The 27,884-nt window shown below is 39.0% G+C and overlaps 1 protein-coding gene across 9 annotated transcripts in view; it reads left to right on the forward strand.

Annotated features, from left to right (window-relative positions):
• STARD13 (StAR related lipid transfer domain containing 13) overlaps nucleotides 1-27,884 on the forward strand; it is a 513,518-nt gene that overhangs the window by 16,641 nt on the left and 468,993 nt on the right. For 2 of the 9 annotated variants that reach the window (XM_072795476.1, XM_072795479.1), the window contains exon 3: nucleotides 6,800-6,879. The exons of 6 other annotated variants lie outside the window; for them this stretch is intronic. The gene's annotated coding sequence lies outside the window, so the exon portion shown is untranslated. The remainder of the gene's footprint in view (nucleotides 1-6,799; nucleotides 6,880-27,884) is intronic. One more of the 9 variants, XM_072795482.1, reaches the window with a different exon arrangement.

Consider the following 27,884-nt stretch of genomic DNA (forward strand, 5'->3'; position numbering starts at 1 on the left):
ATAGGGCCATTTTGAAAAAGAAAATCTGGCTTAATTTTATTGACATAAAGAAACATATAAATTTAGCAAAGAAAAAAACTGTGCAAATATGAATCAGCAACAAGAAAAATCCTGGTTCTACCTGGGCAGGAGCCTCACTGGGAAGAGCTTCACTGTGCACACACCGTTGCTGACCCTGCCCTGCCCACATACCTAGTCTCTACTCTCCTCCCTCAAAGGTCCTCAGAGGACCTCTCAACTTTTCAAAAGCTCTGTTCAAACAGAGCATTGGCATCTCTGGAATTTAATGAGGATGGTTATCCAAGAACAGAATGTGAAATCATATCAGGTGTGATTTAAGCCTGTGAGTAATCAAGATTTAAATATTTTGTTTGGGCAATAGTCTGGTTTCCCAGCTTATAGCATATGCAAAGTTTGAATTTATCAGCAATGGTATAGTTGGAGTGGGGTCAGGGGGTAAGAGGAACACCAAGTCTGGATTAGTTAGCCCAGAATGTCATTGTGCTAGAGAAACAACAGTTGCATCTGATGCCTGAAAGATACATTTTAAAAATTGATTTCCCCCCAAACTTTGGGCCTACTGATTTCTTTTAGCATGCCCAAGTAAAATAAGACTTTTGATCTGCTCTCCAATTGCATCTCAATGAGGATATTTTTACATCTCTGGTGTCTTCAGCTGGTGAAAAATCACTGGTGTGAAGAAGAAAAAGTATGTTGAGAAAAAGACACTTCAGGCTAAGAGGCAGAAACTGTCCCTGTGGCTTAACATCAATAATTTGGATTTCTTCTGTGCCAGAAGGGGAAAGTACTATCTACTCTATTTTCCACAGGGTTTATGAATTGTAGACATAAGAGTACTTTGCAAAGTTAAAAGTGCTCCGTAATAATCCTATCTGTACACTTCTGTTCATAGCCATGTGACTCATAATACCAAAGGGTGGAAACAATTCAAATGCCCATCAACTGATGAATGGATGCACAAAATACGGTAGACATGCAACTAAACATAATGTGGCCTTAGAAAGGGAGGAAATCCTGACATAGGCTACAACAAAATGAAATTTGAAGATGTTATAAGTAGAATAATCCACTTAGCAAAAGGATAAACATTGTGTGACTCCACTTATATTAAGGTACCTAGAGAAGTCAAATTCATAGAGATGGAAAGCAGAACAGTGGTTTTCTGGGACTGGGGGAGGAGGGAATGAGAAGTTATTGTTTAGAGGGGACAAAGTTTCAGTTTGGGAAGACGAAAAAGTTCTGTGGATGGATGGTGGTGATAGTTACACAACATGTGAATGTACTTAATGCCACTGACCTGTATGCTAAAAAATGGTCAAAAAGGTAAATTTTATTTTTTAATATTTTACCACATAAAAATAGATTATATATATTTTTTTAACAGAAAAAAAATACAGTAATTAGAAGTAATAGTGAGCACCTGGGTGGCTCAGCTGGTGAAGCATCAATCTTCTGCTCAGGTCATGATCCTGGAGTCCTGGGATGAGCCCTGCATCAGGCTCCCTGCTGAGCGGGGAGTCTGCTCCTCCCTCTGCCCCTCTCCCCTGCTCATGTGCAGGCACGTGCACACACACACTATCTCTCTCTCAAATAAATAAAACCTTAAAAGAAAAAAAGAAGTGGCAGTAGGTTTACTGGAGTAATAGTATAGGTAGGTTGGAGAAAGCCTTCACATCGTATTGGGCTTATGTAAAAGGGTGGGCTCAGCTACTTACTTCAAAATATTATGGTATGTTTGAATATATAAAGTGAAGAGGCAATTTATGTCTAAATTTGCCTTTCAAGGCAAATTAAAGGATTCTAAAGAAAGTTTACATACCTATATTATAAGAATACGTTAAATAACTGCTTAATTTTCCCCAAAATTACCCCCCTAAGCAAGTCAGGGAAATGTTTTGAATATCTGCATATCAGGTACATGTTGAACTTTAAATCTGTAATTTCAGAGCCTCTGCTATATGTTTTGATACTCTGGGGCTTCCAGTAATTTAACATGTGTTTTACTAATCCTGCTGTGTCCTTTTCCTGCTAATCCTGGGAGGCGTGTGGTGACTTCTTCAGCATCCAATACATGGTACCTGGCATAGGGCTGGGCTTTTAGTAGGCACTCAATAAATATTTGTGGAATGAGTGAGCAGATGTGCAGGGATAGTGGAATCATATGTTAAGCATATATATATTTTTTTAGCTAAATAGATCTTATAATTGTTATCACTCCAGAGTGTGAACATGTCCTAACATGTTTACACCCAAGACCCTCACTGGAGAGCTACAGGGTTCTGAGGGCTCTAGAAAAGTTCTTGGGACAACAGGACCAATACAGGGTTGGTCTAGGCACACCTGCCCTTCTCAGGTGAGCCCCAGGGGTCTCTGGTCTAAAAGAACCAGGATTTAAAGTCCTGGCCATTGTCTTCACATTGCAACCCCTTGAGAATATGGGTTTCCACAAGCATCTAAATTATCCTGGGGATAATTAAAAGTTCTCAAAAGCTCACAAGATACATTTTAGACTGATACTCTTTTTTTTCTTCCATTTCTCCTTTTTCCTCTCATTCCTTCATTTCCTCCTCCCCTTTTCCTTCCTTCCTTCCTTTCCTTCCAAATATTTATTGACCAGCTGGGACTATTTCTAGTATGAAATATAGAGCAAGGGAAAAACAGACTATATAAAATCAGAATTTAGATTCTGGTTAAGGCAAGAGGGGAGACAGGCAATAAACAAATACTTAGAATATGTAGTGATAATTGCTATGGAGAAAAATAAAGCAGCAAAGTGGGGGTAGGAAGTGGGATAAGATGCTGCAAATGTAAATAGAGTGGTGAGAGAAGAGCAAGGCAAAGCCAGAGTGTGGTTGGCATGGAACCAAGAGTGAATGGCATCACTAACTAACTTGCTTAAATTTTTCCATGCTAAGAACCTCTGCTCCAAATGTTTCTTATTTTTAAGCATATTATTGCAAGTCTCCCAGTGGGGTCCACACCAGCATTTCCTTAGAGACTTCAAACCTACCTGAGTGCTACCACTCAGCAGTCTGGGAACAAACTCTGGAACATCTTTCTGGCTGCTTGCAATGCCTGTGTTCATATGGAAATTTACAAGCAATTTATATTTGTTAATTCATTCATTTACTTATTCATTAAACATCTATTGTGTGCCCATCACTCTATAGAATTCTGGGGAATTAGAGATGAAAAAACCCACAACCCATGCTGCCCAAGGGTTTGCATGTAGCAATAAGAAAAAAAAAAAAAGGTAAATATAAATAGATGAAATAAAGGGTCTCAGGTACACACACACACACACACACACACACACACACACACACACACCTGGGGAGATTAGGGTTGGAATGGGCTGGGAGACAAGAGAATAAAGATATCTTCATCTGAGAGCAAAACAGTGATTTATTTGCAAAGTCTCCATTTAGTATAGACTCACATGTCATTAATTGTTGACCACTATATATTAGCCTTCCGGATTGATGTATTAAAATTGTTATGGAAAAATGCCATCAATTCTTGCCAACAAATATATTTCTTCTCTGAAGGAATTATCAACTGTTGCAGGTCTGATTTCAGTTGTATAATACTTTGCCAGAATTTTAGTTCATGCAATTCAAAAGGAAAGTTTATTATTGTTGTTTATCTACTATAGAATAACATTTAAATTTGAATTAACCTCTCCCAAATAATTGTATCTGAATTTAGAAAGACATTAGGGATTAGGTGCGCATGCCCCATTAAAGTTAATTATAAGAAAGAAGGATTTCTATTATTAGCTTGTATTTCTAAGGCATTCAGAACTATAAAATGCCATGCAGTTATTTTGTGTATCCTCATTCTCAGCATTGCTCCCATGGGCTAAAGACAGGGCAAGCAGTCCCTTTTACAAAGAGAGAAATGAGTCTGGCTCAAGTGAGAAGTGGCTTGTCAAGGACCACAGGATGGGTATTGGCAAGTAGGACAAGAAGCCACAAAGTTTGACTCCGGAGTAATATTCTTTCGATCAAAGCCTCCTTCCCTTCAGTCAGCTGCAGAAGACTTAGCACTATGCAAAATCCAGGTAGAAGTATTTCCAAAACTTTCACTTCTGACTAACTAAGGTAAAATCATGAATTAACCTACTGGCTTTTGCACCACAGGCAGGATAGTTCACAGAAATTTACCTATATTAATTTTCAGCAAATTATATTTCAACTTTTTACCTTACTCTATTGCATTTTTGAGATACAATTTGCATACCATAAAAAATCACCCCTTTAAAGTGTACAATTCTGTGATTTTAGATTATATATGACATTGCTAAATCATCACTGCTAGTTCCAGAACATTTCCATTACCCCGAAAAGAAACCCCATTCCCATTAGCAGATATCCTCCATTCTCCCCTTCCCTAGCCCCTGGCAACCAGCCAGCTATTCTCTGTGTCTATGGATTCGTCTATTCTGGACATTTCATATAAATGGAATCATACAATATGTAGGCTTTTGTGTCTAGCTTAAAGCAGCATAATATAAAGGTTCATCCATGTGGTAGTATTTAACAATATTTCATTCTTTTTAAAGCACTGGATAATAATTCCATTGTATAAATATATCACATTTTGTTTATCAATTCATCAACTAATGAACATTTAGATAATCTCTACTTTTTTGACAATAATGAACTTTGGTGTAAACATTTTTGCATGGGTATATGTTTCCATTTCTCCTGTTTTTACACTTAAGAATGAAATTTTTGGATCATAAGATAACTCTGCCAAACTATTTTTCCAAAGTGGCTGTACCATTTTACTAACCACCAGCAATGGATGTGGGATCCAATTTCTCCACATTCTGGCCAACACTTGTTACTGTCCGTCCTTTTTACTATAGTCATCTTAGTGAATGAGGAGTGGTATCTTATAGGGAGAAGTCTTGATTTGCATTTCCCTAATGACTTATGAGGTTGAACATCTTTTGATATGCATGTTGGGCAGTTGTATATCTTCTTTGGAGGAATGCCTATTCAAATGCCTTGCCCATTTTAAATTTGGGTCATCTACCCTTTTATTGCTGAGTTTTAAATGTTTTTCGCATATTCTGAATGCTAATCCCTTATCAGATATGTGATTTGGAAATATTCCCCCAAATTTGTGATTTATCTTTTCATTTTCTTGATAGTGCCGTTGGCAGCACAAAGATTTTTAATTTAGATGAAGTCCAGTCTTTTTTGTTTGCTGCCTGTGCTTCTGGTGTTATGCCCAAGGATCCATTGCCTATTCTGAGGATACAATTTTCCCCAAGAGTTTTATAATTGTAGCTCCTACATCTAGATGTTTGACCCATTTTGAGTTAATTTCCAATTATGGTATAAGGTAGGTTCTAACTTCATTCTTTTGCTTGTGGATATCCAGTTGTCCTTGCACCATTTATTGGAAAGAATATTCTTTCCGCCACTGAATGGTCCTGGTACCCCAGTTGAAAAATCAGTTGACCATGGATATATGGGCTCATTTTTGGACCTAGTTAATTCTATTGATCTGTATGCCAATCATTATGCTATTAGCACATTGTTTTGATTATTGTAGGTTTGTAATAATTTTTAAAATTAGTAAATTTGAGTACTGTAAGTTTGTTCTTCTTCCTCAAGACTATTCTAGCTATTCACTTGCCTTTCCCTATGAATTTTAAAATCAGCTTGACAATTTCTGTAATATAGGCAATATGAATTTTGTTAGGAGTCTGTGGATTAATTTGAGGAGTATTACCATCTTAACAGTGTTAAGTCTTCCAGTCCATGAACAAGAGAGGTCTATTGACTTCTTTAATTTCTTTCAGTGATGTTTTCTGTTTGCAGTATACATGTCATACACAACTTTTGTTGAATTTATTCCTAAATATTTAATTATTTTTGATGGTATAAATTAAAGATGTAATTGGTACTATCATTAAAAAATAGATATTGTTACAACTAGATACCAGATATTGGACCAATCCATCGTCTCATTAGACCCACCCTACAACTCTTGGAGATGCTATTACTATTCTCAGTCTACAGATGAAAAAAAACAAAGCTCAAAGAAATGAAGTAATTTGCCCAAGATCACCGGAATAAGTGGTTTACTGGAATTAGAAAGCAAGTGTAACTGAGTCTAAATTGTATGCTACTAATGTAAAAATTTTTGTGCCCCATTAAGTTGTCTTTGAAGATGAATAGTTTGGGAATCCATGTGTTTTTATATCCAGTGAACCATGAAACTGTTATTAGTTTTACTTTCAGTACCCATATAAGGAAAAAATTGTTAACAGAGTATGGTATGACTCCAGGATGACTTTTAATGACAATTATTGTTTAGAAATCTAGAGATTATGGCTTATCAGCATCCATAATAGAAATGTGATCTTATCACATATACAATTATTAAATTATTGCTTAAATTAGTCTTCACCCAAATATTAACTTGACACAAAAAAATTAAGTTAAATTATTGAAATCCTTGTCTCTTATTTTTATCTTTTATGAATCTTAATTATGTGAAGCTGGAGTTGAAGAGGGCTAATATCAACAGCAGAGCCCCAGATGCCCACATTTGGAGCATTTTGGTCAATTCAAGTCTAGAAATATTTATAGATGGTTATTGTTTTGATTTTTCATTGTCGTATAACAAATATTTGGTAGCTTAAAACAAATAGTCATTTTATTATGTCTCATAATTTTGTGAGTCAGGAATTTAGGCAGCACTCAGCTGAACAATTATTATGTTAAACAAGTCACACCAAGTCATTTGTTTTTATCAGCTGCTGGTTGATCTGCTCTAGAGGGTCCAGGATGGCTTCACCCATATGCCTGATGCCCTAGTTGGTGAAGTAAGTAGAAGGTGAGCTCAGCAGAGCCCTTTTCCCACTCTTTTTTTAGCAGAGTAGAAAGAGTTCTTAAGACTGATTTAGGAATCCAGAGAGAGGGTAAAAGATAGTCTTGAAATGGACATTGAATGACTTCCAACATATTTTAATGTCCAAAGTCGTCAGGGATCAGCCAAGATTCAAGTAAAAGGGAACTGGAACCCACCTCTAAATGAGACCAATGCAAAGAATTTGTATGCCTCTTAAACCTGTACCAGACATGATATTAGGCTTCAGGGAAAGAGATTAGAATGCTTCTTTACCAAAGGCTCTCAAAGTTTAATGACTGTGGTTAAGGTAATCATATCATATAATTTATTGTCTAAGCCAGATACTTTTGAGAGTGAAAGGAGGTGCAAATAATTATTATGCTTGGATTAGAGGCATGACATGGAACTATCCCATGCAAACTGAAATGATAGTCATGCTAATTTGGGGTACATTGAAGCTTAGTATATCAAGATATTTGTGGAAAGCTTAAACTTTATTTTCCCTAGAAATTTCACCACTCTCTTAGTGCATGAACTTACTTTTATTTTTGAAAGAAAGTGTGTTGGGGAATGGTTTGAAACAATAATGAGACCACTGTGTGTACCCTAAATTGTCAATGATGAAGATCACATTCTGATATCAAGAAAAGCAGATCTGCATCCTCTGTCTAAAACTCTATGCTTCTTGCTACATACTTGACTTCTTTTTTTTTAAGATTTTATTTATTTATTCATGAGAGGCACAGAGAGAGAGAGAGAGAGAGGCAGAGACACAGGCAGAGGGAGAAGCAGGCTCCACGCAGGGAGCCTGATGCGGGACTTGATCCCCGGACCCCAGGATCATCCCAGGGCTGAAGGCAGGCGCTAAACCGCTGAGCCACCCGGGGATTCCCATACCTGACTTCTTAAAAAAAAAAAAAAAAAAAGGACTAAAGAAAGTTGCTCAGTAAACTTGTGACAAAAGCCAATATTTATGAAGATGAACAAGTTCAAAATTATCCTTAGTATAATCTACTCCATCTGTCACATTGCTTCTTCTATTTTATTTCTGCCATGCCCATTACTGAATTTTATTTTTACCTAAATTCTTCTTTAGGCTAAAGTTTACTCAACCCTTAGGGTTCTCTAGGGTAAAGAGTGAAAAATAAATGCCCCAAAGGCTTACAACATTAAAAGGATTTTTTTTTTTTTAATTTGCTCATTTCACATTCAGGTGTAAAGCCAAATAAGAAACACCTACTGGGCAAATGGCAGAGAGGCAGTGTCATTCTGCATCCCTATCAGAGGTTGTTGAGGCTGCAATCACTTTATGTGAGTCTCCAGATTTGGCACTCAAGTGGCAGGGAAGAAATTCTGTGAATAGGAGAAAAAGGAACATGAAACTTTCCTGGCAATGTGTTTCAAAGGAACTAAAACCACTGCGCTAAAAATAAAACTTCAGACAAGCTGTATTTCATAATGACTATTCTTGCTTGTATTAATTAGGAAGGTTTTTAAAATTCTTATTCCTTCTGATTAAGTATTTTAAAGTCAGTCACTCATAGCAGGTGAATGTACTGGCTTCACTTTCTATTTGAATGAGACATGGATTTCATTCGTGACCTCTCTACCCTGACCGCCAGGCCAATTACATATTTATTTTTCATTTGAAACCTAAATTGTCAAGCCCTCATCTGTATTTTAAAGTGTTTTGATATCTTTCAAGGAAAAGTGATGGATGGATGGATGGATGGATGGATGGATGGATGAATGGGTGGGAGGTGGAGGGTTAGGCTAGTAGAGATGTTCATTCAACCAGTATTTCTTTTGAACCTGCATCTATTAGGTGTCAGTCCCCGACTTAGTGCTGTGAATACCAAGATGAACAAATGCTGATGAGGTCCTTTTCATGGTATTTACGCTCTGGTGTAGCCAGAGAAACAGTAAACAGGTCAATTATAAACACAATAATTATAGATTGTATTAATTGCCTCTAAGGAAATACACAAGATGACATGATGGAAAGTAGCTGGCTGAGGTGGGAGGAAAGGCATGATTAAGCCTACCAGGAAAAGCCTCTTGAGGAGGTCATATTTGACTTTAGACCTGAAAGATGAGAAACAGAAAGCCATGAACTTAAGAAAAGTGCCTTTGAGACTAAGAAAATAGCAGCTATGAAGGCCCTTTTACACAGTAGCATATATGCAACAGATGCGTTAGGTGGCCTGGAATCCAAAAACAAACAAAATACACTAACTAGAATTTTGCTAATTATCTAGAATCTAGGCTATCTGGATTCTAGGTAGTTTGGTCAAACTAGGTCTGAGTCTCATTCCAATAACAAAATAAAAATGACTACAGAGAACACAAACTTCTTACCAACTATCTGTGATTTGAGGCAAGTCCCTTCTCTAGGTCTTAGTTTTCTTATGTATAAATCGAAAGAAACTGCCCTAGCTACTTTCTGAACTCTCTAGAGCTTGAAGACCTTTCTCAGAGAAGGAAACTGAGGCCCAGGCAAAGAGAAAACTGAAGGAACTAGCCTTCACTTAGGATTGAGGACTAGGACATGGGAAACGCTTTTCATACCATGTCCCATTCAATTCTCCAGGATTCTGGATTAAATACTATCTTCTCTGTATTACAAAGAGGAAACGAAAGCACAGAGAAGTAAGGTGACTTCCAAGTCTACCTAGCTAGTAAGTGGCAGAGCTGAGGTTGGGCCTTAGGGCTGCTGACATTAGATCTCACTGGAGTCTGAAAGGCATGGATTCAAATTCTGGCTCTGTTCATCAGCTGATGAGTCTGTGCAAATCCCTTAACCACATGGGACTTGGTTTCTGCCTTTGCACATAGAGATAATATTGTCTGCCTAATGGGACCACTGAAAAGATGAAAATAAAACTTGGCTTTTAAAGTACTCTGTAAGCTCCTTGTACAGAATGAGCTTTTAATAAATGTCAGCTGTTTTTATTTTATTTCCCTGAGATTGCATAGCAGATGGAATCAGATCTTGTCTTTTACATCCAAGAAGAGTCCTCTTATCATTCCCCATGTGAAGTAATATTGTATTAAAGAAGTAAATATATTCACTGAATACCTGACTAAATACAATAAAATAAAAATAATTAGGAATGAAAAGAATGAAGATGTCCACATGTCAGGAAAAGCTTTTGGATAGTATTTTGCCAGACACTATGACTGAATTCTGTGGGACCAAAATTTTTGCTAGATCTTTCCTGTTTATATCATCTTGAACATAAAATCACATTATGATTCATTAATCTAGATATGTCAGATTTGTTGTTCAAGGTCCTTCAAGATAATTTCTGGCTAATAGAACTATCATTGTCAGTATAAAAAATACAATTTGGGTAAGTGTTTGAATTAATCAATTCCTAGAGGTAAACTACATGATTCAGGCCAAATAATTTCTTAGGCTAGAGGAGAGTAGTGGAGGTAGGGGGCTTCAGAATGACAACTTAGGGTCTGAGCTACTAGATTCTCATCCTGGACAGGGCAAAATTGAGATAAGCACACTATGGGAGCTGCTTGTTAAGTGTAGATATTAAAAATACTTCTCTATAATTATTAAATGCAAAATGAGAACCCACTGTGTATGAAGAACTTTCTTTCATATCATTAATTTCCTTATCAAATCCTTTATTTGCCCATAAAATGAATACTCTTTCAAAGTTTTGTTAAAAAGTCAACAAATAAATAAATTATTGCATTAGATAATACTTTTCTACATTTTGAAAGCATGTGCATGTAACATTTCACGGTTTAGAGTTCTGTGAGAATGTAATATTTCAACACCCTACCCCCACAGCTCTCCCTCCCCACCCTTCGGCTAGAATTTTGGAATAGTTGCAGTTGATCTAAAATTAATTTTCTTAAAATCAAACTGGAGTATGATTTCAAGGTGCAATACGGAGGCCTTGACACCTGTGTCTCACCCCTATTTTGCAAAAGCAAAATCATTTGTATGCCAGTACAAAGCACTGACATTTTTATCACCACAGATGCGGTGCCTGACTTTTCCCATTACAGAAGCCTCCTAGAGCCAAGGCAGGTGCTGAGAAGCTCCTAACCAAGATGTGTGGGAGTTTGAAGTATTCTTGGGCAGAGCTTCCTGGAGTCCTTGGATTCCTTTATATGGGATCGTGAGTGCTTAATGTAGTCTTCTCCACACATCCGCTGGACGTCAGGCAGAATGTTTTCTTCTACAAGCGGGACCCCTGATAGAGAGATGCAAGAAGAAGAGCTACAGGGTATTTGTTTTGCCATGTTTCACTTTAGGATTTTAGGTGAATTAGCATGGAGATGATTCTTCTCAGCCAGAGAGGAACATAAGTTGGGTGAGGACCAGTGGCATTCCAGTGTCAATGAAGAAGAACAGGACCATGCACCTGGCATACTCTCTCTTTGTGTATGCCAAGTCATCACATGAGGCTTTATTCTTGCAGTTGGATTTAAATGGATAAACACATTTTACATTTGGTCTTTTTAAAAATATTTATTTATTTGAGATAGAGAGCATGAGTGGGGAGGAAGCAGAGGCAGAGGGAGAGGGAGAAGCAGACTCCCCAGTGAGCAGGGAGCCGGATGTGGGGCTCAGTCCCAGGACCCCGGGATCCGACCTGAACTGAAGGAAGATGCTTAACTGACTGAGCCACCCAGGCACCCCTCACACTTGCTTTGATAAGCATTTTGTCAATTTTAAAAATCACTGCCATCTCTCAGACAGTAGCTGGCGTCTATTACTGCTCAGCTGTGTGCTCTGTGTAATATCCTCCAGCTTTGTCCCAGAATTCTCAATCAGTTGCCATAGTTGGCAAAAGGGAAAGAAAAGCGAAGAGCCTTATGTGATGTCACTGCTGATGCATGAAATAAAATCCATCTTAGGTTATCATGCTGGCTTGAAAAGTCTGCCCCCCTTCCCCCAGGCGTTCCTGTAGGCAGACTTTTTCACATATGACACAGCCCAAAGACCACATACTGCCACCCCACTGAAATGCCACTTCCCCATAGCTTTAGGGGGCAGAACCCCTGCTCTTCACGTTGCTTAACAATAAGATGTTGTCTTGTGACAACAAGCGGCTAACAACATAAGGAAGGTGGTGAGAAGAGCATCTTCAGTTCTACCACAGGCTAGTTATTTTAATGGCCAGCCCCCTTCCTCTTGCATAGTAGCAAATGAGGACCTGCTCTCAAGGAGGAAAGTGGTACATCGGGCTCCCTGCATGGAGTCTGCTTCTCCCTCTGCCTGTGATTCATGGTCTCAGGGCCACACGGAGGAGAAAGCAGAGGCTACATAGACTCTTGAGGCAGAAGCTTGCAGATCATTTGACTCTACATCTATCACATTCTACTGGTCAACACAAGTCCCAGTGCCAGCCAAGAGTCAAGGGGAAGGGAGCTAGATTTCAGCTCTAGATCTTGATGGAAGAAGTGGCAAAGACACAATACAAAAGATTGTTGCATCTGTCTTTGCAAGTAGTCTACCACAAAGAGCTCAAAGCAGAGTATTTGTAATAAATCCATGGCAAGATTCTCAGCAGAAGGAAAATCTCCATGTGCTTCAATTTACTATTTCTGATCTGAGGGTTTTGTTCTCTAATGATGCAAATGCAAATCTAGCACATGCATATTGTTCTGCTGGAGCCATCTGAACATTTGAGTCTTAGTATTTCTAGAAAAGCCCATATTTAAGTTGCTGTATAGAGAATATCGTACATCCTCTGAAACAATTTAATGGTCAATCACTCAGGCAGTTTCACAAACACCATCAGGGAGGGCCTTAAAATATCTTTTTTCATAAAATAGCTGTTTGTTCCTCCTTCTATTTCTTTGGAGGTTTTTTTTTTAAAGTCTGACCTCAGGAACAGCTCAGGCACCCAAATGGGAGAGGTCTCCAGAGTTCTGATTGCCTCTTTTAGCTCTAAATATGGCAGAGGATGGCTGACCTCAGATATGTCCAGAGAAATTCCCTGGGAAAAAGTGGATTATTTCAGGAGGTATTTTCACTGTTTTAGTTACACTTTTTTGGAACAGAGATTCACCCAAGTTGCTCAAGTAAATTGCTAGTGGGATCTTGTTTTGTTTTATTTTGTTTTGTCAGTTATAACCTGGGGATAGGAGGACAGCTGGAACTGGAAAGCTTTAAGCTGTCAACTCTAGGAACTGACTTCTCTCCCTCTTTTATGGCCTGATCTCTCTCTCTCTCATTTTTTTCCTGTCTCTGTCTCTCTCTAGCTCTCCTTCTCCCTCTCTCATATTATCTATTTTATCTGTCTGGTCTCTACCAATAGGTTTCTCTGTTTATTAATCTGCTTTTCTAGAATTTTGGCTAAAGCCTCAAAACTGGAGCTAACAGGTACAGAACCCCTGATTTTCAGAGATAATGTGGAAGAGCAGCCAGATGCCTCCTCCTCCAGCCCTTAACAGAGTCTTTTGACCCTTTTTCCTACCTTCATGTCATCTAGCCTCTCTATGTAGAAGACTACTAGAATTATCCAGGAGAGAGAGAAAGGGTAAGAGATTTCATTAATATAAAAGGTAGCTTGAATTGGAAAGTGTTGGTGAAGTATAGGAAGACGTGCAGTGTGAGATGTTCATTGGCCTTAAACCAAATGCAAGAAGCTTCAAGAGACACTGACATGTGCCCTCCCCCCTGCCCCCCCCAGCTAGAAGTCACTGAATTCCAGAATCAAAGACCCATGACAGCATAGTGACCAGAGTGCTGTACAGCAGGAGAGGTCTTGTGAAAGCTTACTGTGGTTCCCCCAGAGTTTAGGGGTACATGCTCGTAGGGCTTTTGCTGTTGCTTGTGGCCTGGAGATTGCTAAGGTGAAGGCTGACCCCAAAAGCTAGAGAGCATAAGTGAGCGGGGAGGACCATTGGACCAGTGGACCCCAGCCATGGGGCAGGGCAGAGAACTGAGGCTTCCCCACCTTCCAGTATGTACCACAACAGCTGGCTGGAAGTTCTCCCTTGCTGGATTCCTACCTATGAGGAGGGCCTAGGAGTGAGAAGCTATGGTGTCAACAGCCAAGGATTGGGGTTGAGAAGTGTTTCAGGAGGTCAGAGAGTGCATTGCCTAGGATAAGGGATGGGCAGTGTGAAAAACCTACAGATGTGCCCTGTGGGGAAAGAACAGAAAAATGCTACCAAAATGTGGCAGCACCAACCACATACAAAATGTTTGTCCTTTAACTCTGTCCTTGCTCTGAAATCCCAGTACATTCCAGGGATGGAAGAGAGAGAAGGAGATACAAAGAGCAACAGTGAGGGAAAATACAGACCAGGCTTCCCTTTCTCACCACAGGAGCCCCATCTTCAGCTAGTCCCCTGCTGGGGTTTTAGGAGGGGTGTTATGTAATACCTTTGAATTAGATGTGAGGTTGAAATTTTAAAATTAGATTGTGCAGCACTTAATATATGAAAGTGAATCATAATTACTAAAAAGGGAGATAAGGCCTTTTAAAAATACCTGAAAGTAAGTAGAAACCTCTGGTGTCTGCCTGAGATATCATCAAGGGAAACACAAAAGGGAAATCCCAAGGAGGCACTGGTTGAAGAAAAAAATACTAATAAGGCTATTTCCTTTCTTGTACCTCAAGCAGAAACTGATTTCAAGTATACATTTCTCAATTCACAGTCCCAAGAGAATCTTGATTGGCTTAGCTGGCCTTTTTTTTTTTTTTTAAAGATTTATTTATTTATTCATAAGAGACACAGAGATAGAGGCAGACACACAGACAGAGGGAGAAGAAGGCTCCTCGCAGGGAGCCCGATGCAGAACCTCTATCCCCAACCTGGGACCACGCCCTGAGCCAAAGGCAGATGCTCAACTGTTGAGCCACCCAGGTGTCCCTTAGCTGGCCTTTATTTGAGGCCACCCCATAAATCCCTAGCCAGCCTACCGAATGGCTACAGGTGCCTGGGGACCCAGCTCCGGTCCAGTATGCTGCGGCCAGAGCTAGGTCAGAAGGCATCCGGGACCAGGCCTCTGCAGGTCTTCCCCTCACTAGGCAGGGGGGACAGGAAACTACCCCTATGGAGGTTTTAGGTTAGGCAAAGTAGGCAAATATTCAGCATTCTTGTCTCCTCTAGGGGCTGCTTAGAGGCTTCTGAAAGAGGACTAATCTTCCTGAATTGGACTCAGAATCAAAGAAGATGCTCATGCTTCCCCTAAACATCCCCTATGTGAATCTGTGTGTGTGTGTGTGTGTGTGTGTGTCTTTTGGCTGACAGTTTGGCATTTCTCTTCCCCAGAGTGCTGCACAGCACATACAAAGGTGGGTGTGTGCATGCATGCTCTATTTAAAATACCCAAGTTAGTTTACTGGCATTCAAGAGAATCTCAAGGTACAAGCAATACACATTATATAGATATATGTATACTTTTTTTTTAGGTTTTATTTATCTATTCATGAGAGACAGAGAGACAGAGAGGCAGAGACATAGGCAGAGAGAGAAGCAGGCTCCCTGTGGGTTGCCCCATGGGGACTTGATCCCAGGACCCTGGGGTCACGACCTGAGCCACCCAGGTGTTCCTATATGTATACATTTGTACTAAGAAAGTCAGGCTCTCTAAACCAGTTGAAAGCAGAAATCTCTGCTTCCAGGTTAAGGGCTTAGGGTTATTGCTTAATAAATGTTTACTCTTTGCAATGACTCTGTCCCTGTACGTGAGTTCACCCTGACCTCTTGCCTCAGTCCAAATCTGATCTTGTTGATCCCAGCCTTATGCAGAGAGTCTATATTTGTTTATTTGTTCTCAGAGTTCCTGGACCTTTGGAAGTACCTGGGGGAGCTCACAGCCCCTACGGTCATACAGCCTTTGGGAAACACAGAGCTTTAGACAGAGCAGGGACTCCGGTGTCAGCCCCACGTTACTAAATCTGTACCACCTAATAGCTATGTGACTCAGAGTGGGTTACTTAAGGTCTCTGAACTTCTGTGTATTAAGTTGTAAAAGGAGACTTCAGTCGTCACTTCAGAGAGTTGTTTGGAAGACTTTGACAAAAAGTAGAGTTTCCATAGGGTGTCTAAAGGACACGAAATGCTTAATAACCTACCCAAACAGCCCCCTGCACGCTCTGCCCACAGACTTACTCTCCCTGGCAGGAGCTCCTCTGCTGGCCCCCAGACTTTTGCTTAGATCCTTTCTATTTTTCTTAAAATGTCTTTATCATTTTGTGCAATTGGCCACTGAATGAGCCTGCTGCCTGCATTGCTAGGCATACCTCCCTCCTCTCAATAATTTCTAAACCCAGGTGTTTATTTTTTAAACTTTTACTTTATTCACAGCTCTTAACTCCCAAAGTCACTCTCCAGACTTCTGTCTTTCTTGCCTGCATAACTATAACAAAATCAAACCCTCAGCCCTCACTGATTTGTTAATTCAGTCATTTGTTTAACTATCTTCCTAAGTCATCTGTATGGATACCAACTTTTTCAGTGGAATTATGGAAAAGGAAAGAAGGAAAGGTATACAAATGATAAATTATTATTTTGTAGGAGCCTACGGTCTATTATGAGCACTTCATTGTTAGGGGATAGTTGTATCTGTTGTTGTTATGTGATAGTTGTGTCTTAAAATTAACACTTAAAGTCAGTATCTCTTTTTCCATTCTTTCTCTCTTTACAGATTAGCATACAAAAATATTACAATCTTGTTCATTTCTGTTTCAGTAGCTTTCTGGGACAGGCTATGTTTTGGGTATAGAAAGTTGCAAGGTCAAACGACTTGCATTTTTTGAAATTCACTTTTTTTTATCTCTACATATGGGGATAATAATCCATATCTGACAGGCTTTTCCTGAAAATCAAATAAGAGAAAACAAGCATCCAGCTTTGTTCCAGGAATACAGTAGGCACACAAAATGTGTGCCTCTTCCTGCATTACTTAATTGGCTTGGGGCGGGGCGGGGGGGGGGGTGGGGGGTGGAGGACAACTTCCTTTCTCCATTCTCATTCTTCTCTTCTTGATCTAAAATTGGGATCAGTCCCAACCAGGAACTCACTTCCTCTCATTTCCATAAGGGACTTCATCAAATCACATTGTTGAGCCGGACATTTACAAACCTGCCAGGGACCTAAGGATCTGCTGTCTGAAGGATTTCATGAGTAATTGACAAAATGACATTTATTTGATAAATAAGCCATCTGCCAAATCCATCATTAAATGGCAAAGACTCCAGGTCTTGTGCTTAGTTAGAGAAGGAAGGGCCCTCTGTTTTCAGTGAAACATTGACTGGAACTGCCAGGCTGGAGGGTGAGTGAAGGAGAAGGCAGGACCATTAGTGCTGTTTTCCCTCCCTGATGCATAATATACTAACAGCCTCGTTTGCATGGACTATTAAGAGGTTATTTGTATTCTAATCAGAAGCTATTAAAATATTGCATTTATATTCTAATTGCATGATTTTTTGAAAGCTCATTTGTTTTCCAGAGGGGACTGAGGTTAAGGAGAAAGAAATGGGCAGTGGTCTGGAGCTTTGGTCACAACAGGACCCAGTGTTGAGAAATCAAAATGGGAGATAGTGCCTAAGAAACAGAAATCACTGACTCCTGTGGGTGTGTTAGGGGGAAATGAGGCAGAAGCAGAGAGATGTAGTTTTCACTGTAATTGAAAATAGCAACTCATCGTGAATTGGAGAACAGCTTTTGGAAACCAGCAATACAACCCACCAAGCATCCTTGAAACTACCCCCCCCCCCCCCCGCAAGACCCAGGCAAGATCTCCTAGTCATAGATACACAGATGAGAAAAAAATTATACACGTGTACAAACTAGTGTTTTAGGAAAAAAGATTTTGGATCAACGACTGGACTGAGTAAATGCATTTTCATAGAATATGTTGATCTTCTATACAGGGGCTCTGGATGGGACGTTGGAAGCGATTAAGAAGTTCAGTATAGAAGTACTATATTAAAAATATATGAAGTGTGCCAACTCTAAAGTGTCGGGCTCCCTTGGCTTTATCCAGGGAATGAATATTCTCTCAGCTGCCTCATTTTTCCCATCTCTTTTGTGTGTTCCACTGGGAATATGGTGAAAAACAATATAAAAAAAAAACAAACAAAAAACCAAACACTGAATAAGGAGTTGAGAAACCCATGTTAGAGATTTGGCTTTGCCACTAATGAACTAGGTGGGCCTGGACAAATTCCTCGAGGCAGTCTCCTCTGACCAGTTGCTCTGCTCGTGGAGATTAGATCATTCCCTTCCTTCTGTTGCCATGATCATCATACTTGGAGGATGTTGCTATACTGCAATGACTTGCTCACACGGTTATTTTCTTTGCCATTCATGAATTCCTTGAGGCAGGAACCTTATTTTCCTAGGAGACAGTGAACCTCATGAGAGCAAAGACCATAACTGTTCTTAGACACCTTTGAATCCCCCATCTCCAGCACAGCCCCGGCAAATAGCAGAATTCAAGGTCCTCGACCTGTTCCCCTCTCATCCCAGCGTGATCGTTGCCCAAGTGCTCCCAGAACTGATCTCCGCCGTCATTTCTCTTCCCTGCACACCTGCCTTAGATAGCCTCCTCTTGGTTACTCTCCAATGCTCCATCATACCACCCTCCTGTACCCTTGGTAGCATTTGTCATCATGTGTCACTGTCATATCTGTTCACTTATGTCTTGTTTATTTTATTTTCCCCTCAGACTAGAAACTCTATGAGCTCAGGGAGTTCCTCAACTGTATTCTTTATTTACCTCCAGAATTTAAAAAATATGTCCAGTTCACAAATATTTGCAGAATGAATGAAATGCAAATTAAGAAGCTCACTAAAGGCTCAGGTAGTTCCAGTTCAAACAAAATCACTCCAATAATCTCTGACTTCAGGAAATGGAGAAGTGTCTCCCTTTCATAGAATACCTGACCTCTACAAATGTCTGAAGACAAATGTCTTTGGAGAAATAGTGATGATTTGCTGCAGGGCTTCACCCTACTAGAAATACTGTGTGGTGAGTACTTACCGCCTGCTGTCTTCATTGCTCATGGACCATGTAACACTGCTGTATTTTAGTCTTCCATTTTAGAAACACATAACAAAAGCTATTATGTGAAATGTTATCTACACATCAGAATTTTGTATTATTATTAGTTTTTGTTGTTATTTGCTATCTCGTTATCCCCCCTCTGCTACTGCTGCCTGATTTTTTGAGAGAGATTGAGGTTATAAGGGGACACTTAGATATAGTCAGTGGCTACAATACAATCATGTTGGATAGAATCTACGATTTCAACTATTATGGGAATGTCAGCCTAATATAATTTCTGCAGACCAGAATCATATCTTAACCTAAGTATTTCAAATAAATGAGTTGCCACTGTATTTCAGGAAGTGAAGCCTGTGTATAGAGTATTTCCAAATTTGTAATTAAGAAACCTTGGGGGAGGATCTATCTCACACTAAGTTTCCAAATCCAGCATTTGAATCAGGGTAAAATATAACAAATATGAGACAACACAGATTTAGCCAGGGACCTGAGAACTTGGTAAAAGAAGATGACAAGAGGAAGTATAGAAAGAAACTATTAGATGCTCCAAAATGGTTAGCTAAATAAAATGAATAAACGAGTGAATGAATGGATGAAAACATACACTTGGTTAAAAGCTGAAAATCAACAACTTCAAATCTAAAAAAAATAAAATTAAAGAGAGTACTAGCACTATGATTGAAGCAAATCAAATTCTTATTTGAAGGAGTCTGCAAAACTGAGTTCAATACATGATGTTTCATGAATTTTTTTTACCTGTTAATAAAATTGACTCTGCAAGAATCAAAATTCAAAACTCAGACCTATCTTCTTTAGATTTCATGTGAATCTTATGTAGCTCTGTAATTCAAATTGATTTAACTCATGTTTTTAAATTACTTCCTGGAAGCAAATTATGTGGGTTGATGTAAGTTTAGCTTCTTTGAATTTCTTTCCATACGATAAAATGTATGAGTTGATTAGAAACTGTCGTCTGGTCTTTGGCAAAGTAATTATCAATGCCCTTGAATGTGCTGCAAAATAATAAGCGTTAACTGCTAAGAAGTTTGGTAGAAAAAGTCGTGCAAGTGGAAAGTTTCATCACATGTTGGTGCTCATTGTACATTTGTGAGAATTTGAAATGAGTTTCTAATGAACAAAAGAGCAATCAGAATGATATTTATATTCCAGGACTTTCAAGTTGCCATACGGAAACTAAGCATTTTCCAGATGATTGTATGTTAAAAGGTATCTTGTAGATATTTATCCAACTGAGGGCAAGTTTGCTCTCTTTTACAACATAGGCCAGAAGATAGCAGTTTGAGGGTGTGGGCCACGGACATCACTCCTTCACTCTCTAAATTCTAAATGAATTCTGTTTCTTGCAATTCAGTGGTGGAGATTTGGGGTGCCTCTGCTGCCTCTCCTCTGTTCTAATGGCACAGGGTTAAGAACACAAACTTTGAAGTCCCACTCTTTCCATTCATAGCCACAATTTATTAATCGCAAGACCTTGATTAGTTACTTAACTTTGCTGTATCTCAGATTCCCCTCTTACCAAATGATGACAGTGCCTACCACAGAGGTTTGCCATGGGACTTCAATGAAACCATGGTGTTTAGCACGCGAAACACTCTCAATAAAGATAAATGAGTAATATTCATTCCTTCATGATACTTTCAGGAGGAGTGTGTTGCTCACAACCGGAACTGAATGCTACTTTTGGAATGATGCAAAATCTGAGTTTAGAAATGATAATGTTACTGAAATTGATACACAGTACTACTCTGGGGCTCCAGGAGATTTAAAACAGCATTCTACACTGTTGGAGAGCTCAGAGGTCCCTAATCAAACTCCCTGGTTGTCTAGGTGGCATAACTGAAACCATGACTGTGATAACACAGCAGGTCAGGTCAATGTACCCAGGAATCCTGATGATCCAGGCAGTATTTTTGACATAGGCATATTAAAGCAGTAATGATGCCTGTTGTCTTGACTATTATTTATTTATTTATTTATTCTAATATTATTTATTTATTTATTCATGAGAGACACAGAAAGAGAGAGGCAGAGGCACAGGGAGAGGGAGAAGCAGACTCCTTATGAGGAGCCTGATGCGGGACTCGATTCAGGACTCCAGGACGCCAGGATCATGACCTGAGCCAAAGGTAGTTGCTCAACCACTGGGCCACCCAGGTGCCCCAATTAATTATTTTTAAATGGAGTATCTGGATAGAATAGCAAATGCACTTATTTCCTACTCTTCTTCAAATAGGAGAACAGACTTTTGTGAAAATTAGCACCTTTCCCTCCAATTTCAGGCTTTGAAACAGGAAGAAGGCTTATGATCTCAGCTTCTTAGATACTCCCATAATTAGGGTGCCCCACTCCCAGTTTTCCAAAGAGAGTCCAGTTTATGCCTATTGTCCTGGTATCCTATTGGATTAATACTCCATTTCACTCTCAAAAATGTCCTACTTTGGACAATGAATGTTAGATTTTCCTATCCCAGATGCAATCTCAAGTAATGGCAAGTGAAGTTGCTGAACCTCCAAGTCCTCCTTTCCAGGAGCAGAGGGAGAAATCCTATTTCTCATATCTTTTAAAATAGAAGGCTGGGGTGCCTGGATAGCTCAGCTGGTTAAGCATCCGACTCTTGATTTTGGCTCAGATCATGATCTCAGGGGTCGTGAAGGGCTAAGAAGAAGATACATGCCAGGGGCTACAGTAACGCCATAATCTTATTTACTACTACATATTGAGGTATTGAGCATTTATTATGAGCAATGATCTGTGCTTTGTGTGTTGCATCCATTTCCTTACAACTTTGTGAGGTAGGTATTTAATTTTCACTTAACGAGTCAGAAAATTAAACAAAGGATATAGAACAGGATATGGTAGGAGCCAGACTTAAACTCAGGACAGTTTGGCTCCATGGTCTGTTCTCTGCTCTGCTGTACTATTTATTCTTCAGTACATTTTGTACATGGAGTGAAGAGTTCACAAAGTGGGTACTGTAAAAGGTTTCTCTGAGCTTAGGGAAGCATTTTCTAAAGAAAAAGGAAGAACTGCGCTTAATTCATCCTTTTTGTTTTACCCTATAATTTATGGTAAAATAAAAACTGTATCTCAAACGTCCCTGTGTGGTAGCATCTCCAAAGGAGAGCTGGCTCATAGCTGCCCCCCACCTCTGCTCCCTGGACTGTGCATCTTGCATCTACCAGGAATTGGCAGGGAGAAATCCTGGGGGATGTGATGAGGCCAACTCAGAGCACACCCACTGTTTCACCACCTTGCTCCACCCTTCATTTGCAGCTACACCACTTTCCCTGGAGCCCAATGAACATTGTTTTTCTCTGTCAGAGGGGCAATCCAACCATGTGAAAGAGAAATAGGATAAAGGAAGTGAGTGAATGATTGTGTATGTGTGCGAGTGTTCAAAGAAAAACAACAGTAATTTAGGTCATTTAGTTCGGGTCCAATGTAGAAGCACTGTGTAGAATCCTTTCAGGATTTTAGACCTAGAGAAAGAAGGAACTTGATGACCCAAAATAGCTTTGAGGTATCTATTCCAATCCAACATCTGTAAAAAGAAAGAGAAAGAAAAGAGAAAGCTTTGGAATAGAAAATCTTTTAGGTGTCTATTTCTTTTGTAAATCAAACTTGAAAACACCATGGGGTTGTGCATTTCGGGACAGTTCAGAGGTTCTAGGAAATGCCCATTGGTAACAATGAGAACTATTCCGTGTATTTAACAAACAGCTTCTACCATTAGATCATTAAGGCATGCTTTAACTGTGAGGTCACTGATGTTGTGTAAGTCTAGAGTATGAAGTGAACCGTTCCTTAAAGAAGTTCTGACATGCCTTGGCAAAACTTTCAGATGCTATGGATTAATGCCACTCTGAGTTCTTAGCTCAGGGATATGACTCAGGTTATAGCATGAATAAGATAAAATTAGATGCCTAATTTTCTGATATAAGGTAAGAAGGAAATGAGATTATTTAAATACTCATGTTTATCAGGTGGCCATCTTTTAATGAAAATTCTTTTCAATATATGAAAAACTATCATTAAATTATTAAATGCAGTTTTGTCCCCTGAAAGACGAAAGAATAGTGTTTAGACTATCTGAAGAATCCATTTGACTGAACGATGCAAACACATGTTTTGTTTTGTTGTCATCTCTGGGTCCTTCTGAAAACCCTGTGTACAGAGTTCAGATTGGGAGTCAGGAGTGAAAATGAGTTCCCCACTGGGCCAGCTCATTTCCCAACACCACCCCAGGCTGAGACGCAGCGCCACAGGTCCTGACCCCAGATTATATCACCCTCTCCACCTGACCTTGCATGTCAGGCTAAACCCCTCCATTCTGCAATTGGCTTTTATATAACATGGGTGAATAATGAAATAGAACCAGCCTAAGAGGAAAGTATATACTAACATCTGACTTCTTTCCTTTTTAATGTTATTGTGAAGATACAATCAAACACAATCGACCTATTCTGTGCAGTGATTGCATTTTAAAAATTGTGCCAGTCATTCATGTAGAGCTCAACACAGGAGACTACAGATGCAATCTGTGAGGGACATTAAGCAAAGAATGCTTTTTTTCCCCATATTTTCCACAATTGAACATCCACTAAACTGGATAATGACTAAATAATATATATAAATATAAATATGTCAGTATTTTTGTTTCTTTGTCTTAGGTACATTCTTTGTATTAAGAACCTAAGCTCATCTTATAGATAAGGCAGATGCAGTATGGTACTATTTGCAAGAACCTGCTGCAAAGCCCTAGCATTCATTTAGGACTTCTATTTATGTGATGTGGAAAAAGAAAAAAGAAAAAGGTTATTGTATGATTAAAAGTAGCCACCAAATTCTTTTGTGAATAGCATTAGGCAGCATTTGGATGACAAGAGGAAATTAAAAGGTAAGGACTTTCTAAATGCCCAGAAGAGTTAAATGCAATGAATGACATTGCTGAATAATACAGCTGACATTATCAAGCACTGTTTTATCATCAATGTTATTTACAATTCAATACATGCCTCTCAATAGGAATTAAATGAATCTTTCGGAGAACTTCAGGATAAGTTCATTGTATGAAATTAAAAAAAATAGCAGCTTGGGTCCAACGACATTTTGCCCTTTTAAAGCAATGGGGTTGACATTTTCTAGCACTAATGCTTTATGTTTATTCAGGTCTTGGGTAATCATTTCATTGATTGTTATTCAGTTCTATGAATGATCACTGTGCTCTTAAAGACATTATGCCTTGTTCATTGCCCCTTAAATAGAAGTGAATACAGAACATTGTGACATAATGATCGATACATAGAAAACAATTGAGAATTTATCCTTGCAGAAAGTAGGTAGCTGATGTATTTATTTCTTTCTGAAATATGTTTTTCTAGCAGAGTAAAACTGTAAATAATAAGATCAGAAAATAAATACTGGTGAAGAGAAATACTTTTTTTGATATATAAATATATTAAAATAATTTTTGTTAATTATTTTGTCAATATCTTCCCCCCCCCCAAAAAAAAAAAACAACAAAAGTTTTGACTCCCACTTTGATTCCAACCCATTTTCTGGTTTAAGGGATAAAATACTTCTACACCAGAGCAAAATTTCTTCTTAACTGCATCCAAGTTGATATAAAGATAGATAGGTAGACTGCAGAGACAGTGCAATGGAAGCTAGCTTACTGATGATTTTCTGAATAGGAATTTATATCAAAAAATGTCATTATAATAGGATGCCACAGACTAATTCACAAGGTCCTAAATAATATTATCTGGTCAGAGTAGTGCTGAGTATTGCTGATTAACTGGCTCACTAGTGCCAAAATGTGCAGGAACATATTCCATAGTGATGGGTAAGCAATAGAATGAGTCCAGAAATGACTATGCAAGGACTCAAAAGTCGATGTCATAGCCTAGCCTCAATAACTCATACATTCTTTTGCTTTGTGTAAATTACCAATAATGTGCTGATTATATGTATTAGCTACAGATTGACAGTATCACAATCAACTTGCATCAGTGAATACCATTTGGCAAATTAAGCTGGTAAATGCAAATACCAACAATGTCATTATCATGACAAAACTTGGGTTCTTGGGGGCAACACTATGATCAGGAATCTTCCTGTGACCATTGCCTAACAAACTTTTTTTAGACTTTTGTGATGGATGATTTTCTCTTTATACTTCAAGTCTAGTGGAAATGTGTTATCGTGGCCACATTCTTTGTTTTCACTATCGTAACCATAAATTACTTTTACTTGCTTACCAGACGTCATGATAAGATTTTAACCTGATCCCTGAGTATAGCATTTTGAATACTGAAAGTGTTCCTATTTATAGAAACATCTAAAGAGATAAAGTAAAAGCAGCCTATATCATCTTAATTATCACTCTACTCTAGAAATCTAAAACTTCAACTACTTCAAGTGCAACAAATAGTGAGATTTGTTTAAAATAACGTGGCGGTTTGATTAAAATGAGAAGCAAACATAAGTAGTCCAGTTTATTCCCTACTTTCAGCATTTTTTGGTCCAAAGCTCATAGCTGTATTTACATATTTTGTACAATGCGGTGCAGGAGTTAGCGTTATGGCATGGAATGCTAGCACTTCCTCAGTCATCAACTGGATGAAGTCATATCTCTTGTATACTATTTACCAACGTAAGAACGCAAAGAAAATACTCTCAGTGCTTTGAGAAAAGAAAGCTGAAATCAAACTGTTTAATATCTATCTGATTTTAAGAATAGACTGGGTAATTGTGGTTTTAACTTAACACAATGCCTGGCTATTTTGGGAACTTGATAAGTGGTTTCATATAGATAGATGTCACCTGGTATTCCCATAGAAGGAGGGTAAGATATTTTGGATGGTGACTAAAATTACATGTGGTGTTATAAATCCCTAGTGCTTATGCTAGCCAAGGATTGCTGTGTAAGAAAGAGAATACCAAGTAAGTGCTGCTCCAAGCTCATAAAATCAGTGTGATTTAACACCGCCCTGGACTGGACCAACCACTGATCATTTCCACCAGTATATTACACACACTAGGATGTCAGCAGGGACTTGGCATCTGATTTACAGAGACTAGAACATCTTTTTTTTTTTTTTTTTCAATCCAGGTTTATATCTCAAAGGGATTCGTAATGAATGCTGATTGAGTTCATTTTCACCTAAGAGGATCTGAATCTTTCTACCTCAGGAGTCTAGGATTGTATTCTCTACAAGAGGAAGACAAGGGAGGGATGCCTGTGTGGCCTTCCGCGCAGGTCGTGATCCTGGGGTCCTGGGATTGAGTCCTGTGCCAGGCTCCTCACAGGGAGCTGTGCCAGGCTCCTCACAGAGCTTCTCCCTCTGCCTATCTCTGCCTCTCTCTTTCTCTGTGTCTGTCATGAATAAATAAATAAAATCTTATTAAAAAATAGGAAGACAAGGGATGGAGAGGTGTCAGGAGAGAGAAATTCTTTACTTGCATCTACCATGTTATAGCCAACAGAGTGATGAGAGAAGATGAAGAAAGATTAGGACTGTGGGACTCACAGGTTCTCGGGATAGAATATGTATCAGAAAATGTGTGTCTGAGCAGGTAACGATACAGGCTGGAGCATATCTAGTACTATGACGAACAAGAGAACGTTTCACAGAGGTCTTCCTTGCTATTTAATTTTCGCCATGCTTTACCCTTGGATAAGACTCTATTAGCAAGTCAAAGGGAGTCAAGGTCATGAGGGACTAGTCCAATGCAATACTGCATCTGGGAGGGTGGATATGTTGAGTCTCTGAAGGAAAGGCACATAATCAGCATCTCTGAAGGGGAAAGTAATATGCAATGGCCACAGCAGGCCAATTAGAAATACGGATCAGCAAATTAACTTTTCCCTAGGCTTCAGAGTAAGTATTTCCTAGAGGCTAAGAAAGTGGTGGAGTGATTGGTAGAGGGTCTGAAAATCAGCCAAAAGGAGGTCTCGTGGGCTTCATTAAAATAAGTTAAGGGTAAGAAGCTTTTGGGGTGTGAAGAGATGAGAGGACTTAGTGGCTAATGAGTGAGGGACTAAGGGACAGGGAATTTGCAATCTGGATCAACGAAAGCTTTGCTGGGGTGCTCTGGGAAACTCGCTTCATTTCTTGATTCCTCTGGCCCCTTGCCTTGAAACCAAGCTACTCCAACTTACCTCATGGGGTGGCTGTGAGAAAGAGAATAAAAGCCAGCTCAAAGACTTTTGCAAATACACAAAAATATATGAAAGAAAAACAAGGACTGCTAGAACCTGTTATGTAAGTTATATGTGATTCAATAAAAGGCTCTCATTTGCCATTGATGTGCATTTTACTCCTTTTATATTCATAAAACAAATGTTCTTGGGCTTGTATAACTTATCTAAAAGACTGCAAACCTTCTGAGATTGTTGCCACATTAGAAGCAAATTAAAGATTTACAACGCAAGATAGTGTTTCTGATAGAATGAGGCCAGGGAGAGAGGCAATGAGACGGTATTGATTTTTTTTTTTTTGTCCAGCAATTCCTTGGCTCTGGAGAGTTCAAAAAATGATGTTAAAACTCAGCAGTTTTTCTCTTCTGTTTATTTTATATTCTTACCCACATAAATGTACCTGTTTATAGGGTTTATGCTTATAACCAAAAGAAGAATGCCATATAATATCATCCCTAATTCTCATATATGTCACTTATCTCATTTAAAATAGATTTAACGGGCAGTCCGGGTGGCTCAGTAGTTTAGCGCCGCCTTGAGCCCAGGGTGTGATCCTGGAGACCCAGAATCGAGTCCAACGTTGGGCTCCCTGTGTGGGGCCTGCTTCTCCCTTTGCCTCTGTCTGTGCCTCTCTCTCTCTCTCTGTGTGTCTTTCATGAATAAATATAAAAAATAATAAAATAAAATAGATTTAACTTAGAAAATATAGTGTTTCCATAGCACACATGCATATTAGTTTCTAGAGTTTCATAGAGTGAAAGCCCA

This window comes from Canis lupus, chromosome 24 (assembly GCF_048164855.1).
Source record: "Canis lupus baileyi chromosome 24, mCanLup2.hap1, whole genome shotgun sequence".
Classification (NCBI taxonomy): domain Eukaryota; kingdom Metazoa; phylum Chordata; class Mammalia; order Carnivora; family Canidae; genus Canis; species Canis lupus.